We start from the raw sequence: 19,151 nt of genomic DNA on the forward strand, positions 1-19,151 counted from the left end.
TCCCCCTTGTGCCATGATTGTAAGTTTCCTGAGGCTTCCCAAGTCATATTGAACTGTAAGTCAATTAAACCTCTTTCCTTTATAAATTACCCAGTCTTAGGTATGTCTTTATTAGCAGCATTAGAACAGACTAATACAGCTTCTTTTTTTCAGTGTTATGTTTATGAAGTTCATCCATGTTGTGGTGTATAGCTGTAGTTCATTCATCTTACTTTCTGTATTTCATTATAGGAATATTCCACTATTTATCTATCCACTTGGCCACTGATGGATATTTGAGGTATTTCCAGTTTTTAGCTATAAATGCTGATGTTATGAACAGTCCTGTATCTTTCTCTTGGAGCACATGTGCGTGCATTTCTATTGGTTGTGTTCCTAGAAGTGGAATTGTTGGGGCATAAGATATATGTTATCTTTGGCCTTAGTAGTATAAAAAGGTTTCGTTGTTGCTTTTTAAAAAAAGCGAAATAATTGCTCTCATACAAATACAAAATGAACGTGTGTCAAAGATGTTATTTAACTCATTAATTAATGAGGAAACCAGTAGATGTTAGCAGCTGGTTCAAAGGAGAATAGAAAGGTCCATGTATATGTAGGCAATAAGAGATGAGGAAATGAATTTATTAATAAAAGTGAAATGAATCTATCCACAAGGCAATAATTTGTTGCATTTCCACCATACATAATTCACTTGCATTTCTATGGACAGGAAGAATTTGTATCATTATCAGTTTTCTGCAACTTAAATAGTTGTAGAATAGCTGAAAGACATAGAGAGGCATAATAACACAGTAGGGTGCATTAGACTGCACACTCAGTATGCTTTTTTTTTTTCCTTCCCTTTTCTAAATCTTTCACAATTTTTCCTGAGGTAGATAATACCAACCTGTTTTCCAAAGTTAGTATATCAAATTACTCTTCCACCAGAAGTGTCACAGGAGTTCCTTTTGCTTCTAGCCAACAATTGGTTTAAACTTTTGCCATTCTGGTAGGTATGCAGTGGTATCTCTTTGTGGTTTTAATTTGCATTTCCTTGATTAAGAATGAGGTTGAACACCTTTTAGATATTTATTAGCTACTTGAATATCTTCTTTGTGAACTGCCTGTACTAGTCCTTTCCCCATTTAACAAAATGGGTTGTCTTTTACCTTTTTGGGGGGTAGGAGTATTTTATATATATTTTATGCATTAATACATATTTTCCAATCATATGTGTTGCAAATATCTTCTTCCACATTTTAGCTTGTCTTTTCATTCCTTTACTGGTGTCTTTGATAAACAAAACAATTATACTACAGCCCATTTTCTTAATTTTTTATTTTACGATTAATGATGGTTAAAATCCCTCCTTAATAAATCTTTCACCAGTTTGATTTCATGAAAATATTTTAGCATATTAATGTCTAGAAACTACATTATTTTGCCTTTCAAATTTAGATCTAAAATCTATTTTGATTTTAGTTTTCTGTATGATGTAAAATAGGGCATCATTTTTTACCCCAACGTGGTATCTAATTTTCCTGGCATCTTTCATTGAAAAGACTGTGCTTTCGCTACTGCTTGGCAGAGACACCCAAATGTTCATATGTTTGAGTCTTTTTCTGGATATGTTGCTAAATTCTATTGATTCATTGATCTATTTGTTCATTTTAATACCAATACCACACTGTAGTTTTTTATAATAAGTTTTATAATAAGTCTTTATTTCTGATAGAGCCAGACCTCCCACCTTGCTATTTCTCTTTGAGGTGATCCTGGCCCCTTTATACTTCCTTTGAATTTTAGAATTAGCTCATAAAGTTCCACAAAAACTGTGGATCTTATTCACTGAGTTTTTATTTAAGACTGCATTGAATCCTTAAAAATTCCACTTCTAAGTATTTATCCGAGTGAAATGAAAACATATGTCCACGAAACAGTAGTACCTGCACATGTACATAGCCCCTTTATTCGTAATTGTTCCAAACTGGAAACAACCAATGTGTTTATAAAATGTAAAACTACTAAGCAATAAGTAGGAATGAGCTGTTGATACATGCAACAATATAGATGAATCTCCAAAACATTGCATTAAGCAAAAGAAGCCAGACATAAAAGAGTATGTAATACGTGATTCTATCTATATGAAGTTTATAACAGCCCCAACTCTACAACAAAAATCAATCAGTGGTTGACTGGAGTCAGGATGAAATGGGGAGATTAGTGGCAAGAGCTTTACAGGGGCATGTGGGTACCAACTGGGGTGATGATGACAGAGATCACCAAAACACATTCTAAAAATGTATATATTTTATTGTAAATAAATAATAATACTTTATTAAGTTTTTTTAAAGATTCCATTAACTCCATAGATTTGTTTAGGAAGAACTAACATTTTTACAAATTGAGTCTTCCTAGGAATATGTTATATAACTCCAAGTACTATTGCATTTCAATTCTTGCAATAATATTCTTTTGTTTTTACATATATATTTTTCATATTTTTCAAATAAATATTCACTTATTTTGAGGTATGGTTAAGTATTTATGATACAATGGAAATAAAAAAATTAAATTTAATTTTGTTTATCGCTGGTTTATAGACATGTAGTTTTTATTTACTGAAAATTATATCCAGAAATCTTGTTACATTGACTTATAAATTTTTTCTGTAGATTCTTTGGATTTCTACATCCACAATCATATCATTTGCTAAAAATGACACTTTTGCTTCTTCTTTTCTGATTGTGTTATCTTTTATATCTTTTTTTTTTACCTGATTGTACTGGTTACAAAAATTAATACAATGTTGATATCAAAGAGAAAGTTGTCAACATTTTATCAATGTGTTAGGTTTGCAGTAGCGTTTCTATAGATACATTTTAAAGGAATTTCCCTTCTATTCCTCCTTTGCTATGAAGTTTTATTCATTAATGGATGTTGAATTTTATCAAAGCTAATCTTGCATCTATTAAAATTATTATATGTATTTTCTCCTTAATTCTAATAATGTAATGAATATTTGTAAAATGTTGAACAACCATGCATTTCTGGAAGCAACCCAATTGGGTCAAGATGGATTCGCATTTTTCTATGATGTTATATTTGGTTTGCTAATATTTTGTTTAAGCTTTTTGCCTCTATGTTCATTAATGAGATAGACCTGAAATTTTCCTTTCTCATAAAGTCCATGTCAGGTTTTGGTTATCGAGGTCATGCTTAAAGTTAGTTAGGAAATGTATTCTCTTATTGTTTGGAGGTTATTTGGGTATGATCAGTATTGTATCTTCTTTAAATTTCCGGTAGAATTATCTGGTGAAGTCATCAGAATCTGGTTATTTTTTCTTTGTGAGAAGTTTTTAAATTATGCATTAAAATTTTTTGATGGACAATTTTTTATGCCAGTTTTAGATTCACCACAATATTGAGCAGAAGGTACAGAGATAACCCATATAACCCTTGCCCCATCCCTGCACAGGCTTCCCCGTTACCAAGATCCCCCATCAGAGTGGGATATTTGTTACAATTGTTGACCCTAAATTGACACATCGTTATCACCCAAAGTCCATAGTTTATGTTAGGATTCACTCTTGGTTTTGTACATCCTGTGGGTTTTGGACAAATATATCCACCATTGTGTCATGCAGAATAGTGGTACTGCCCTAAAAACACTCTGTGCCTGCCTATCCATCCCTCCCTTCTACCGTAACGCCTGGAAACCACGGACCTTTTTTTCTGTCTCTATAGTTTTGCCTTTTCCAGAATGTCATATAGTTGGAATCATACAGTATGTAGCCTTTTCAGATTGGCTTCTTTCACTTACTAATATGCATTTAAGTTTCCTCCATGTCTTTTCACAGCTTGATAGCTAATTTCTGTTTAGCACTGAATAATATTTCATTTTCTAGGTGTACCAGAATTTGCTTATCCATTCCTCTACTGAAGGCCAGCTTGGTTGCTCCAAGTTTTGGCAGTTATAAATACAGCTTCTGTATTCATAAACACAGAATAAACACCTATATGCAGATTTTTGCATGTACATAAGTTTTCAACTCCTTTGGGTGAATGCCAAGGAGAGTGATTGCTAGACTGTGTGGTAAGAGTGTTTTCAACACTTCCTCATGTTGATCTTTTATATTGTATGTTTATTTTCAGTTCACTCACTTCTGCTCTTTATCCATTTCCTTTCTTCTATTTTCTTTTGTTTCAATTTACTGATTTTTAAAAATGATTTCTTGAAGTGGTTAGTAGATTCTCAAATTTTGTCTTAATGTATTTAAACAATAGGGTTCCCTTTAAGTACTGTTTTTGCTATTTTAGATGAAATCATTTTATTATCATTCAGTTAAGAGTAGTTTCTAATTTGTACCAGCAATTTTCTAACCATCTTTCCATTATTGATTTTTGACTTCATTGCATTGTGAGCAAAGAACACACTTTGAATGATTTCAGTGCTTGAAATGTGTTGAGATGTGTTTGATTTCATAACGTCTGGCATATTTTTATACGTGTTTGCTATGTGCTTGAAAATAAGGTATATCCTCTATTTGTTGAGTGCAATGTCTTATATGTTTATTTGGCCAACTTGGCTGGTTATGTTCTTCAGATTTTCTGTATCCTCACTGATTTCTTTTGTCTTTTTTTGTTTTATATGTTTCTGAGACAGATACGTTAAAATTCCATAATATAATGCAGACTTGTCTTTCTGTCAATTGCAAAGGCTCTTCCATATACCTAGTAAGACTTTCTGCTTTATAGTCTATCTTATCTGATATTAACAAAACCACACCAGTTTTCTTTCAGTTAGTATTTCCCTGGTGTGTGTGCGTGTGTGTGTGTGTGTGCACGCGCGCCCATTTTAATACTTTTAGTTCCTGCATTTCTATAGCATTAGTTTTAGATGTGTCTTTGTATACAACATATGGTTGAGTTGGACAGAATATGTCTTTTAATTGCAGCATTGAGTTTTCCTACTCTTAATGTAATAATACACGAATGGGTTGAAATTTACTGTTTTATTAATTTACTATCTTTCTTTTAGTCCTGCTGGTTCCTTGTTCCAGTTTCTCCTCTTTTTCTCCCTTCTTTTGAATTGAGGATTTGTTGTTGTTGCTTTTAACCATTCCACTTTTTAATGTCTATTACTTTGGAAGTTTTATATTCTTTTATTATTATTTTGGTGCTTACACTAGAGATTATAGTACGCATCTTGACTCAGGTCTTAGACAACTTTAATAGCATTTATCGCTGTCTAGACTTCTGTGTCATTGTTATGTATTATACTTCTATACCTTTGAGATGCCCAAGACATTATTATTATTGCTTTATTCGGTCATAATTCATTTTGATTAATCATGTATTTATTCTTTTCTTTGTTCTTCATTTTGTTTTCTTGTATCATTTATCTTTCATCTGGGAGCACTCTCTTTTTGCCTGAAGAACATCTTTTAGTATTTCCTTTATTGTAGGTGTGTTGGTAACAAATTATTTTAGTTTTTATCTGAAGTGCTTTATTTTACTATCACTCTTAGGGATATTTCTTGTGGGCATAAAGTTCTGGGCTCTCAGTTATGTTCTTTCAATACTTAAGAGATATTTTATTTACTTCCGGCTTTCTTTATTTCTGTTGATAAGTTAGATGAAAATCCAATTTTTGTTTCTTTTTTCCCCTTCTACTGATTTTAGTTTTCTTTTTTTCTTTGTGGTTTTAGCAGTTTTATTGTAATTTGCCTAGGTGAAGTTTTCTTTTTACATTTCCTGCTTGGGGTTTCTAGGGTTCTTTGTCTTGGCTCCTTCTAAGACCTGATATCTTTCTTCAGTTTTGGAAAGTTCTTAGGCATCATTCGTCTTGTCAAATACTGCTTTTCCCCATTCAGTCTCTTCTTTTCCATGGGCTGTAATTACATATGTGTTATACCTCCTCACTGCGTTCTGTAGTGTCTTATCCTATATTTTCCATCCTTTTGTCTTTCTATACTTTATTCTAGCTATTTTCTTCTGGCTTCTAATTCCTGCTTCAGTTGTGTCTAATCTTCGTTTATTAAGTTATTAATTTTAGTTAATGTAGTTTTAGGCCTAAAAATTTCATTCAACTCTCTCTGTTTCTGAGTTTCTCATTTTTATGGAGACTGGGTAGCCTAAACAACAGAAATGTATTCGCTCACTGTTCAGGAGTCTGGAGGTCAAGGTGTCAGCAGCCATGCTCCCTCCAAAGGCTCTAGGGGAGAATCCACCCCTTGCCTCTTTTAGTTTCTAGTGGCTGTTGGCCTTCCTTTGCATGTAGCTATCTTGCTGTCTCTCCATTCCACACGGCCTTCTCCTCTTTGTGTCTGTCTTAAAATTTCTTCTGCCAATCTCTTATAAGAATATGTGTGATTGCATTCAGGGTTCATCTTGATAATTTAAGGTAAGTCCTCCTCTCAGCACCCTTAATTCAGTCACATCTTTTTCCATATAATGTATTATTTGCTCCTTTGAATAAGGTAATATTCACAAGTCTCAGAGATTAAAATATGGACATATCTTTTTTGGGGCCACCTTTTAGCCTGCTATACCGTTGTATGTTGAAATTCTCAACTTTATAATTTTATCTTTCTATAAATAGGAATAGTTTTTACAAAAAGTCTGTTTCAGATAATTCTAGTATCTGGAGGCTTGTGGGTGGGTTTCTATTTCTGTTATTTCTTCTGGTTTTGTTTATGTCTTCTTATCTCCTTATGTGCTTGGTTATTTTTAATTGAGTGTGAGACAGTATATTCGTACAATTTTTTACAGATATAATTTGAGGTCAAGATTGAGGTTTCTCAACCCCAGAAGGGATTTACATTTGCTTCTGCAAGCACTTGGGGGCATTAGAATTCTGGAAGCATCTGATTTTAGTTTCAGATATTGAGATGGCTTGAAGATGATCCATAGTCCTCTGCAAGGGCCTACTAGCTCTCTATTCTCCCTTTCTGTGAAGACACAGCTCTTTGAGGAGCCCAGTCCAAAGCAAATGATATACCTGGTCAGTTTTCCCATCCTTAGCGGGACTTCAACACAAATCTTTATTTCCTTGGCTCCTCAGTACGTCGTTAGGGGAAAAATAGGTACAGAATGCCAGCCTCTTTTGTCTGGACTTCTTCCTTCCCTTGATCCTGGCCTGATGCTTTTTTTTTGAACTTTCAGATGTTTTAAAGCGTTTAGTAAATGCTTTTTCTCTCTTCTACTTGTCTTCAATGGGAAGGTGTATTAGTCTGTTTTTATACTACTGATAAAGACATAACTGAGACTGGGCAATTTACAAAAGAAAAAGGTTTATTGGACTCACAGTTCCACATGGCTAGGGAGGCCTCACAATCATGGTGGAAGATGAAAGGCATGCCTCACCTGGTGGCAGACAGGAGAAGAGAGCTTGTGCAGGGAAAGTCCCCTTTTTAAAACCATCAGATCTTGTGAGACTTATTCACTATCATGAGAACAACACGGGAAAGACCTACTTCCATGATTCAGTTACCTCCCACTGGGTCCCTCCCACAACATGTGGGAATTCAATATGAGATTTGGGTGGGGACACAGCCAAATCATATCAAAAGGTTTATCTGGCATATCTAGAGGGTCATTATCAGAAACAGTAGTCTCTCTGAAGCTTTTCTCTTCAATCCACCTTAAATTTTTATGATTAAAAATTCCAAAAATTACAGAAGTTGAGAGAATAATACAAATATTCTCCCATCACTCAAATGCAACCATTATCAAGATTTTGTCACATTTGCATGGAAATGTTCACAACCTTTAAGAAGAGAATGTTACAAAGCAAGGCAATATCTCAACTCACAGCCATCCACTCACCTCTAATGGCCAGCATCAGAGACAGAGACTTCTGCCTTGGTTACTGCTGTTCTGAGCTTCTAGCACAGGTGTGCCCCTAGCTGATGTTCAGTGAGCTGTTGTTAAATGAATGTGAATTCACAGAAGAACCATGGACTGTGGGAGCTGGAGGAGGTCTGGCTTCTCATAATGAACCACAGATTACAGATGGAGATGCTGACATCCTGAGATTTGAGATGTGCTATAGGTCACACAGGTGCATGCGAGAGTTAGGCCAAGGTCTCAACTCAGGGCTCTCTCCACTTTTCCACACTTCCTCCTCACTTTGCTAGCTCATTTAACTACCACTTTTTCTTCCTTTCTGATAACACTAAAGTTTAAGAGCATTTCATTACAAGTGTGATGATACAATGTGGTATTAAGACATGACAAGGCAAGTTTTATTGGCCATTACTATTTGCCTCAAGTGAGTGGCAAAGCCTTTGACCACTCGAGGCATATATTAATAGCCCTATAAAATACATCCTGGATTGCTAGTGCTATTAGTGTCTGGCTATTACATTTTTAAAAAATATTGTACAAATACCACTTCAAACAATTTTCTTACTCTTTTTTTTTAAACTGGAAACATTAGCTTTTTTATGAGAGACAATTCTTCACATGCTGGAGAAAATAGAATTGTCAGGTAACACGGAAAGAGTATAAGCTCTGGAGTCGTACCAAACTCTGTGCAGGTATTTTCTCTACTATTTATCATCACTATGACATTAGGCACTTTTCTCTGTCAAATGACAACAAGAATGCTTGTCTTTTAGAATTCATATGTATATAAAACACCTGGCACAGGGCCTTGAACATAATGAGTGGTCAATAAATCTCGTATTTTTGTTGTTGTTGTTACAGTAATGATAATGAAATCCAATGGGAAATTTTTTCTTTTAATTAGTTGATTTATTTGTAAAACTAAAAATGTTGTTGTTACAACAGATCACTGTCTTGCAGGGCAATCTTTGTTTCCTCTCTAGCTCTCATCCCTTGGAAAAATGAGCTGAACCATGTTAGTTGGTACAAGAGGGGCTGACAGAACAGAGTTTTGATAAATGTACAAGATAATTCTGGAAACTCTTTGCCATTTCCCTCCTACTCAATGCTGCTGGGACTTTGAGCTCATTGAGGCAGTCTAAAGGCTGTGCTTTGACTTCAGCGCTGTGCCTTGTGCTTGGGATAATTGTGTTTTCCATTTGATGGCCCCCAATGCTTTGTGTGGGAATTGGATGGTGCACCCATGCTCCTCAAATGCTGAAGCAGTCATGTCACTTGGTGGGGGGAGGTGGATCATCAGCAACAATGTACTTTTTTTTTCTTTTTGAATTAAGCACACAGAAAAATTCATAATCTAAACATGAGGGACATTAAGTTTTGGATGGAAGACAGTGAATTTTACAACAATAACAACTAAAAGCCCAGGGCAGAGAACAATTATTGAAAACAGCTTGCTGAAGTATATAAATAAATAAAAGTATCATTTCCGAAGTATCTTTCCTTCCCTAGGCTCACTGCCATTGTCATGGGAAATGTGTGCATGGCAGCATTTACTCTGAAGTAATAACATGGATACATTACCCGTTGCTCAAGACTTGTACATAGAGTCTGAAGACAAATTCTTGCTATCTTGCTGAGAAATTAACTTCTATTTTTCTCTTCCTGTGAGCCAGAAGGGTAATCATCACATGCTGTTCAGTCATGAGTTTATGGAAAGAAACACAGGCTTCATTCAGGGTCTTCACCAACTGGGTGGGGTTGGATTGGTCATGGAGGGAACTTTCACTGTGGGTTTACAACTGTACTGCAAACATTTCTTCAAGTCTGGAGCAAACTCAGCCCCTCTTTCCTGACTAACTTCTTCCCTGACTAATCCAGTGAAGACAATGGTTGATGAGAATAATAGCAGTTATTGCATATTAAGTATTAATCAGACATGTTATTCTTTAAACACATTTTTGCTTTTTTTTCATAATAATCAGGCATCCAATGAGATCTGCCCTCTTTTTATCCTCATTTCACTGAGGAAGAATGGTGGCTCTGAAGACTTAAATAACTTGCCTAAGCTCACAATTTTAGAAGGTACGGCCAAGACTTAAACCCAGATTGGTCTGATTGTCAAAGTTATGTTCTATTCTTAACCAGTTTTCTACTCTCTTTTGTACCATGATTATCTCCTTGCCTTATAAATATTCTTGTATGTGGTATTATCTTTGTCTTATTATTCATAGTACACAGGGGCTTTTTTTCTTCCTACTTGCGTTTCCAGTTCCTTACTTATTAGTCAGTGTGAGCTTTTTGTGATTGAGCCCTCTTTTCTCTTGCCCCACCTGCCAGCCCACCTCCTGTTCAAATATACAGCCCTGCGGGTAAACACTATGGGCATCCCATGTGTGTAGGCTCATAGGAAGATGCAATGTGGAGAAGAATGGAAGCTTCTATGGCAAATCTAGGTTCTTTTTTCTGTCCACTCCTTCTCTCTGCACCCAATGTACTTTATTTTTTGGCCCATTTATGCTCCTGTGTGCCCCTTCATCATCCTCAGAGTCTGTACCCTTGGCATTTTGTCTGCAGACATTTATATCTCCTGGCATTGAGGCTATGGATCTCTAATACTTGAATTGATTTCCAAAATTAGGGAAAAGAGCTGTGATTTTAGCTATATATTTGGGCTGTTTGAGTTGAAAATGATGAAGAGTAAAGTAATGTTTGGTGTAAGAGGTGGGAGGCAGGACTGTGACGTGGTCAGCTGACTCTTCGATGTGTAGTAATGGTCTGGCACCGCCAGTCTCTCACTGTCTTCTTGAAATCACCTCTAAAGAAGAGTTTGATCTGGAAGGTCAAGCCTGGCAGTGGGCTGAAGCTGTTCTCCCTGAGTGCATTTATTCATTTATTCACAAAGCAGTTACTGGTCTATGTGCCTCAGGATTCCTAAATCTCATTGAATCACCAACCCTTTTATTGAAAGCTACAGGCTCTTTTTTTCACAAAAATTCACAGAATACATAACATGGTTTTGCGTGCAATTTGAAGGGATTCACAGATCCTTTGAAGCCCATCTGAGGACTGCCAGCCAGGACCCCTAGCTTGGTGCACTACCTTTCTTGTTTAATCACATTCTAATCTCCAAATCAAGGCCTTTTCCATTGTGAATAGAGATAGAAACTCAGCTCGGATTCTTTGATGGAACTGTATTCAGCCAAGTTGTGTTTGCTCATCACTGAAGCTTTAAGAGATGATTAAAGAAACAAAGTAACTGTGTGGAATTACTTATGATAAAACAGGCATCTGTAGCAAAGGATCGATCTTCACAGGAGTTGTCTTCTGAGCCTGGGTGTGAAGGGTCTCTAAACTATTTTATGGGAAATTTAAATCCCTCGATTGAAACAAATTATCATAGGAGGGAAGAAAAAGTAAATCTCAGTAATGGTTAGGTGTAGTGGGTTAAATATTTGCAAAAGTCTTGGTCATTTTGAAAATGGTAATACCAATGCAATGAGTTCTGAAATCTGTAGACATAGTTGTGTGTGTGTGTGTGTGTGTGAGCACACGCGCGTGTGTGTGCGTGTGTGTGTGTGTCTGAAGAAAATAAAAATTTTCACATCTAAAATAAAGGCGCAGTTTCCTTTGGGGTTCCTTAGTTCACAGCAGTATGACAGCTAATCAGAATGCTGCCACACTGTGATTCTGTTTTTATATTATTTAATTAGACGATTTAAAGATTCTCTGAAAAATCTGGTGCAGCCTTTGTGTTCCCGGGAAGAATCTTACATAACTTGGAGTCCTAGAATAGAGGAGGAGTACAGTGGTACCCAGGCCTCGTTTGCTGTTATGGTTTATGTCACAGACTTGCTATGTATGACTTCCATCAACACAGACAGAAGTTGACAGGTTGCAAAGGAGTGGATAAAATTTTTTGCTGACTTTTCTCCTGGCTACACTCTCCTTACTCCCTCCCCATTAAGAGTAACGGGAGAGTTCCTGAACTAAAGTGGCATCGTGTTTCCATGCAGAAAACCAAAGACTCCCGTAAGCTGAGCTGAGGTAGGCAGGGCATGAAACCCAAGGGCTGCAGGTTTGTCATTTGTTGTTAAGAGCTGTGGCATAATTGGCTCATTGTCTAGAGCCTTCTGTAAGTTATTCTGCAATATTCCATTCAAAGGAAAAGCAGTCAAGTTCTGTTTCCACCTTTCTAAAGCCTTTGCTGGTTCCAGTCCATTGGGTGTGTGTCCTGCCCTTTGCCTCACTGTCTCGATATAGCATGTGAAGACCAGCTTCCTCTCTGGTCTGGTGGATCTGTTCTCAGGCTGAGCAGAGAATGGCAAAGGCTGCATCTGCATTGCTTAATCCTGGCGTTGTCTGCCTGACAGGGCACCATACAGAGCTGGGGCTTTCAGGCACACTTTGGGTCAAGTCATTCTTCCCTGAGGACGTGTCAGAACTGACGAAGAAGGCTAAACAATGGCTAGCCCAGCATTGGTCTTGGGAGTGTGTTCTTTCAAGCACAGGTTTAGGTTTGCCCTTACTTCTATTGTTACCTCTATTAACACATTATGAAGGTAGATTTCCACTGAAAAAAAGAAAAAAAAAGACCAGAATTTGAAAATGTAATACAGTGCATATTCATTACTAAGATTATAAGAAAGCCTTTGAGAAGATCAGGCAGTGAGCTGAGAATTATCATTGAAGTTTAATTTGTTTGTTGGATATCTGGATGGAAATCAGCAGGACCGGCCATTCCCTGTGCCTCTTTCACAGCCCTTCTTCTGCCCAAAGGGCTCATTCAAATTCTTTTTCATTCTTTCAGCCCTCCACATATGTGGAGAACCCTCATATTCTCCACATACCTTTCTCCTCTGGAATCCTGCTCTAAAGAAAGAAATGGGTATCGGTCACCTATACCTTTAACACCGTACTGTGAATGTCAGGATAGTGTATAACCTGGATATTGATACTCCCAGGGCATTTAAGTGTTATCGTTTACTGTGAGTTAGAAGGCTTTGCCTTCTTTAAAAAGGAAGTAGAAGCCATGCTTAAATGCTTTCAGAAACAAACCTGCACACTTTGTGCTTTGCCTTGTTTTTGAATCATTTGTCTTAATGCTGTGACTTTGTGAGCACAGTGTGTTTGAGTCTTGGGAGAAGTGAGGACCTGCAAAGTTCTGGCTTGCCACTAACCTGCACTGTGGCTTTGGGAGTGTCAGCTCCCTGCATCACTGTAAAATGAGTAGGTTGTATTAGGTGATCACTAGAGTCCCTGCTAGACCTGAGAGTCCGAGGATAAAGTTGAGTGCTAAAGGAGCAGGCTGTGTAGACAGATTGAAAGTGTCCACCAGTGAATGGTCTTGAAGCAACAAGGCTGTCTCTTCATGGTCTTAGGTCCCAACAAGTTCAATATAAAATGGAGGAAATGTTATAATTTTAAACACTGGTACCAGCATTTCCCTTAGGGGGAGAATTGCCTTTGTGTGGGGAAATACCATGATAAGACATTTGGGATGATTAATCTCTTGTACACGAGAAAGTAAAAGGAATTTGCGCTTTGTTCAGCCTTATGCAGAGGTAGAAAAGAAAATAGAGAAGAGACAAGAGACGGAAGAGAGAGAAAATCTGGAAAGATAGCAGAAGACTGGATGCTGTGTGTCCTAAAAGCCAGTAAGAAAGGCTTAGAGATACTAGGAACTGTAATGTCTAATGTAAGATATTAATTTAGTTTACTGTGTGTTTTGCTCCCTAGTTTCTGTGACTTACCAATCTTTAGTTACTCACAAATGGTTTTTGAGTGAATTATTTTGTGAAGACTAGGGAAGGCATTGAGGTTTTTTTGTTTGTTTGTCTGTTTTCTCTTGTTGTTGTCGTTTGTCTAGATTAATGTGGAAACAGCTGGTATGGAAATACATTATTGCAGGCAGAGGTGACTAGAGAACATAGCCCCACCTAGAAAATTGTAGATGTCTTAGTGAGAGGTTTGTATCTCCACTAGGCATGCAGTTTGGAGGTCTCTAGCCAATCTCATCTAGATCTTCCAGGGCTGGTCAGGTGGGAGGTTCCCAAATGGCATTATTATGGGGCCTTATCTGCAAGCACAGAACTCTGTTATGTTTTAATGATGGATGAGCCATTTTGACAAATTTGCAAGACTTCATAAGAAAGAAGTCTTATGGAATGTGTTCTTACATACTTTTTTTGGTTTATTTTTTTTTTCTGTTTTTTTTTTTTTTTTTTTTTCCCCAAGATGGACGCTCAGTGTGAGTGTTCTTATGTACTGTTGATTGTACCTCTAAGATGATGTAATGACCTCATCTCATCTAGCTCTCAACAATGGCCCCCTTTTGGCCAGAGGTTATTTGACTGCTTCAGAGAGATCTGGAAAACACAATTCCTTGGTTTTATCTGTGGCCAGTTGTTCCTCCATAATGGCTGTTTTGTCCACCATTGTTTTCCGGGATTTCTGAGGAAAATTCTGAGACAAGTTACTCCTTTGTTTGTGGAAGTTAGTTTTGGAAATGACAAATGAAATTTCTTTCTTTTTCTTTTTTTTTTTTGAGATAGAGTTTCGATCTTGTCACCCAACTGGAGTGCAATGGCATGGTCTTGGCTCACTGCCTCCTGGGTTCAAGCAATTCTCCTGCCTCAACCTCCTGAGTAGCTGGGATTACAGGCACCCACCACCACGCCCAGCTAATTTTTGTTTTTTTTTTGGTATTTTTAGTAGAGACAGAACTTCACCATGTTGGCCAGGCTGGTCTTGAACTGCTGACTTCAGGTGATCCACCCGCCTTGGCTTCCCAAAGTGCTGGGATTACAGACATGAGCCACTGCACCCAGCTGGACAAATGAAATTTCTATCCTAAAACAATATACATTACCTAATCCCAGGTGGGTAAAAAAATGTGTATATATTTAATGGTTGCTCTGAAAAAATATAGAAAGCATGGGTTCCAAAATATTAGCTATAGTAAGGAGTCCCATCATGGTTTTCATAGCATCCTATCCTGTACTTGTACTTATATGTTATTGCATTTATAAAGATTGAAATTCATTACTAATGTAGTTGGTTATCAGTTTCTTTCCTAGAACAGGGAGCAGCTGTCCTGCACCAGGTCCAGGGTAGTGTAAACGACACCTCAGCAACAGAATGATTTTCTCTAGTTTTACAGTTTCTGTGGTGAACATATTATTTTTCCTAATTACAAAATACAAATCTCTTTAAAATGAAGCATGCATAATAAAGTACTCAATATTACTTTTAGGAAATTTTATTAGTGCAATTGAAGAAAAGGCCTACATGGAAAGAACTAGAACGGAAAGGAACAGGTTGAGGGATGTATATAAATGGTAAGCTTCTCACTTTGAGAGGCCAAGGCAAGGGAATCGCTTGAGGTCAGGAGTTCCAGACCAGCCTGGTCAACATGGTGAAACTCCCATCTCTACTAAAAATACAAAAATTAGCCAGGCATGGTGGCTCATGCCAGCACGTGCCTGTGATCACAGCTACTTGGGAGGCTGAGGCGGGAGAATCACTTTAACCTGGGAGGCAGAGATTGCAGTGAGCTGAGATTGTGCCACCACACTCCAGCGTGGGCGAGAGAGCAAGACGTTGTCTCAAAAAAAAAAAAAAAAAAAGTAGATTTCTGCTCTTGGATGTAAGTGCTCGATTGTAGGGAATATATCCTAAAGAGAGTCCACAGTGTGAGTCCATACCCACAATAGTCAGTAATTGACATGGCAACTTTGTTTTGCCTTCACTTAAAATACTGGCATGGTGTATATTTTGTTGTCTGTCCTTCAGAATTGGATTTTGCGTTTTCAAGGAGAAAAATAAATGAGACTGCTACTATAGGATCACTTGTTAGATATATTACATTTCAGGATATATTTACAGGCACTTCATGGTGGAAATTTGGCTCTGGAAGCTTAGGCTTGGTTTTGGTATATTTTCTGCATGTCAGTATATTTCAGTATGCCTCTAAGTAAATCAAGTAGCTCCTCCTCGCCCTCAACACCTGGCATGATTCATGACTGATTTGAGTAGCTGTAATTTTTCTAATGTCAGTTAGAAGGGAAATAATTTAAATTTACTACGTGCCAATCATATTCCAAAGCCATACTTGGTATTGAAACCACAGAAGGAGTCATTTACATTTAACAGGAGCTGTGGGTCTTAAGCAATGATCATTTGGTAATGTATGTTTTGATTTTAGGTTAAAAAGAACCTTGATGTGGGATTTCTGGTTTTCAGATGGGTGGCTAATAGCCTGTTTTTAGAAAGACATTGGGGACGGGAGCCTGTATTTGACTTCTTTGAGTACAGAAATTCTGCTTCTTGGTGGACCACAGTTTGACTTTGTTTTCAGGGTTACCTTGGTGTAACAAAGCATCCCTTATGCCTTTAGGGCTGTCCTTACCAGCCATCACCTGCCAATTGGTTCCTGTCTATGTCAGTGTTTTGAATCAGAATATGAGGTGTGAGAAATACTTTATTTGGTTTTAGACCACTCCTACCTTTTGGGTACTATTACATTTGAAAGTTTAGGATTTGATCTAGTTCATTTGTTTATTTTTTTACTCTAAAATAAGTGTTAAATATATTTTGAACATTTACTGCCGCAAGGCACTGTACTAGGTACTATGGAATTACATACAAACTGGAGAGACAGGCTCTGCTCTCATTAAGCTTATTGTACGATAGGAAAGAAAGAAAACAACAACCAAAAAGCTACGTAGCCCTTTCACTGCAGAGTGGTCAGTGCTATGGTGTGGACAGAGTGTCCTGAGGGAGTCTAAGTGGAAGGTAAGTTGAGGGAGAAGTGGATAGAGAGTGTGTGTGACCTTATGCAAAGGCATTGGAGTAAAAAGGTGCATCTGTCATTGAAGAGAATGAAAAAAAAAAAAAAAACAGGGACAGGAGCTCAATGAGGGAAGGTGAGTATGCCCAGACCATGAAGTCTCCTGGGCTGCAGTGAGGACTTTGGACTCTATGAACTAGGAGTATTCTACCCACTTAAAAAAAGACACGGAGGGGACACACATTATTTTATTTGCCTGCGGCTTGACCAGCTCTCCTTTAGCTCCTTTCCCCATTCGGAAAATGCTTCTCCATTTCTCTAGCTCCCTGGTTACCATGGAGGCAGCCATGTTGTTTTAAGCTACTCTGTGTCCCAACCACAGGTGATTGATCCAGGGGTTTTATTTGATTCCTTGGGGGTATTGGAATTGGATTATAAAGTGAAGAGCTGTTGGAGGCCATGTTCTGTCAAGCAGCCTAAAGAGCAGAGATGGAAGAATGAAGCAAGACCACAGAGAGTATTTAAAGTAAAATCTGGCCGGGTGCGGTGACTCACACCTGTAATCCCAGAACTTTGGGAGGCCGAGGTGGGAGGATTACTTGAGAGCAGGAATTCAAGACCAGCCTTGCCAACATGGCAAAACACCGTCTGTACTAAAAAATACAAAAATTAGCCCGACCTGGTGGCGTGTGCCTGTAATCCCAGTTATCAGGAGGCTGAGGCAGGAGAACTGCTTGAACCTGGGAAGCAGAGGTTGCAGTGAGCCAAGATCTTGCCACTGCACTCCAGCCTGGGTGGCAAAGTGAGACTCTGTCTAAAAAAATAAATAAATAAAAATAAAATCAAGTAAAATCAAGGAGGGACAGCATATTCTTGGGCCCTCCACATGCTTCAGACGCTGGTTCCAGACCTTTCTGACATGTATCCTAGTCTTGGATTCTGTAATATAACAGTATTCCCCTAAAAAGTCTTCTTTCCCCACTTTCTGTTTATACTTGCCACAGTTAGTTTCTGTCACTAATGTAAAATTATTTTCTCTATATGTGCAGGTATTTGTAGATGTGTATAATAATTTTGCTTTAGGGCAATCTTCTGATTGTAGATGGGCCTTAAAGCTTCTTAATTCATGGAAAGTCAAGTATTCTCTAGTTCAGTTTGAGGATACAAAGGGACAGGAGAAGTTAAGCTCATCTCATATTTCCTGAGAATGTAAATGTGATGAAAGGGAACTTTGCAGTCTAAGCAAAAACAACTGGACAAGATAACTTATGGACTTGAGTGTAAAAGCTTAATAGGAAGTGAACTTTTACTTGTAGCATTCTCTCTGATGTGAGTCTTTCTAGCCCACTCGGGTTTTATTTCTTTTTGAAGGTGATGCAAACAGCAATATTATTAGCATAAACCTAAAATGTGGTTTATTTAATATAACCGTGACCACCTGCATTTTCCTAATTCTGTCTTTGCTGCATTATCAACTCTTGGAGTGTGTAACCCTGCTAATGGCAGGGTTGTTCATGCTGGACTGGCCTCTGAGCCTGCTAATTCAAATGAGTCCTTGCCAACCACTGCTGAGCTTTGAGAAGGTCTAGCCTAAAGATGGGCACATTAATGACAATTCCACACTGTGGTAAGATAATCAACTAGTCTGGTTACCTGGTAACTAAGCTAATTGGGAAGCAGTGTAGTATATGGGATAAGAGCAGGCTGTGTGGATTCAGACCTGTGTGGGAATTCCACCTCCGCTATCTGCATGCTAGATGACTTCAAGCAAGTTCCCTGATCTTTCTGAATCTCAGTTTTCCTGTTGATAAAATGAGGTAATAATAGTACCTACTTCATGGGACTAATATGATTTGGTAAAATAATATTTATAAAACACAGTAAGTTTTTTTTTTTTTTTTAAATTACTTTAAGTTCTGGGATACATGTGCAGCATGTGCAGGTTTGTTACGTAGGTGTATTTGTGCCATGGTGGTTTGCTGCACCTATCAGCCCATAGGGTTTTAAGCCCTGCATGCATTAGATATTTGTTCTAATGCCCTCCCTCCCCTTGCCCCCGACCCCCTGACAGGCCCTGGTGTGTGATGTTCCCCTCCCTGTGTCCATGTGTTCTCATTGTTCACCTTCCCCTTATGAGTGAGAACATGCGGTGTTTGGTTTTCTGTTCCAAGACACAGTAAGTTCTTAAGTATTAGCATTATTATGGATATTATTTTGTAAAGCAGTTACCATAATGCCTAGAATTTGATAAATGCTGTTTGCTCTTTTACCTTAAAAATGTACCTATCCATGGCCGGGCGCGGTGGCTCACACCTGTAATCCTAGCACTTTGAGAGGCCAAGGCGGGAAGATCACGAGGTCAGGAGATCGAGACCATCCTGGCTAACACAGTGAAACCCGTCTCTACTAAAAATACAAAAAGTTGTAGCCAGTGCCATAGAGCGCAGAGCCACTGCTCCAAAATGTAAATAACCAAAAGGATAGAAGTCTTTTCAACCATTTTTGTAGCAGAATGAAAGCTTACCTTCAGCAA

This window comes from Mandrillus leucophaeus, unplaced genomic scaffold (assembly GCF_000951045.1).
Source record: "Mandrillus leucophaeus isolate KB7577 unplaced genomic scaffold, Mleu.le_1.0 Scaffold103, whole genome shotgun sequence".
Taxonomy (NCBI): domain Eukaryota; kingdom Metazoa; phylum Chordata; class Mammalia; order Primates; family Cercopithecidae; genus Mandrillus; species Mandrillus leucophaeus.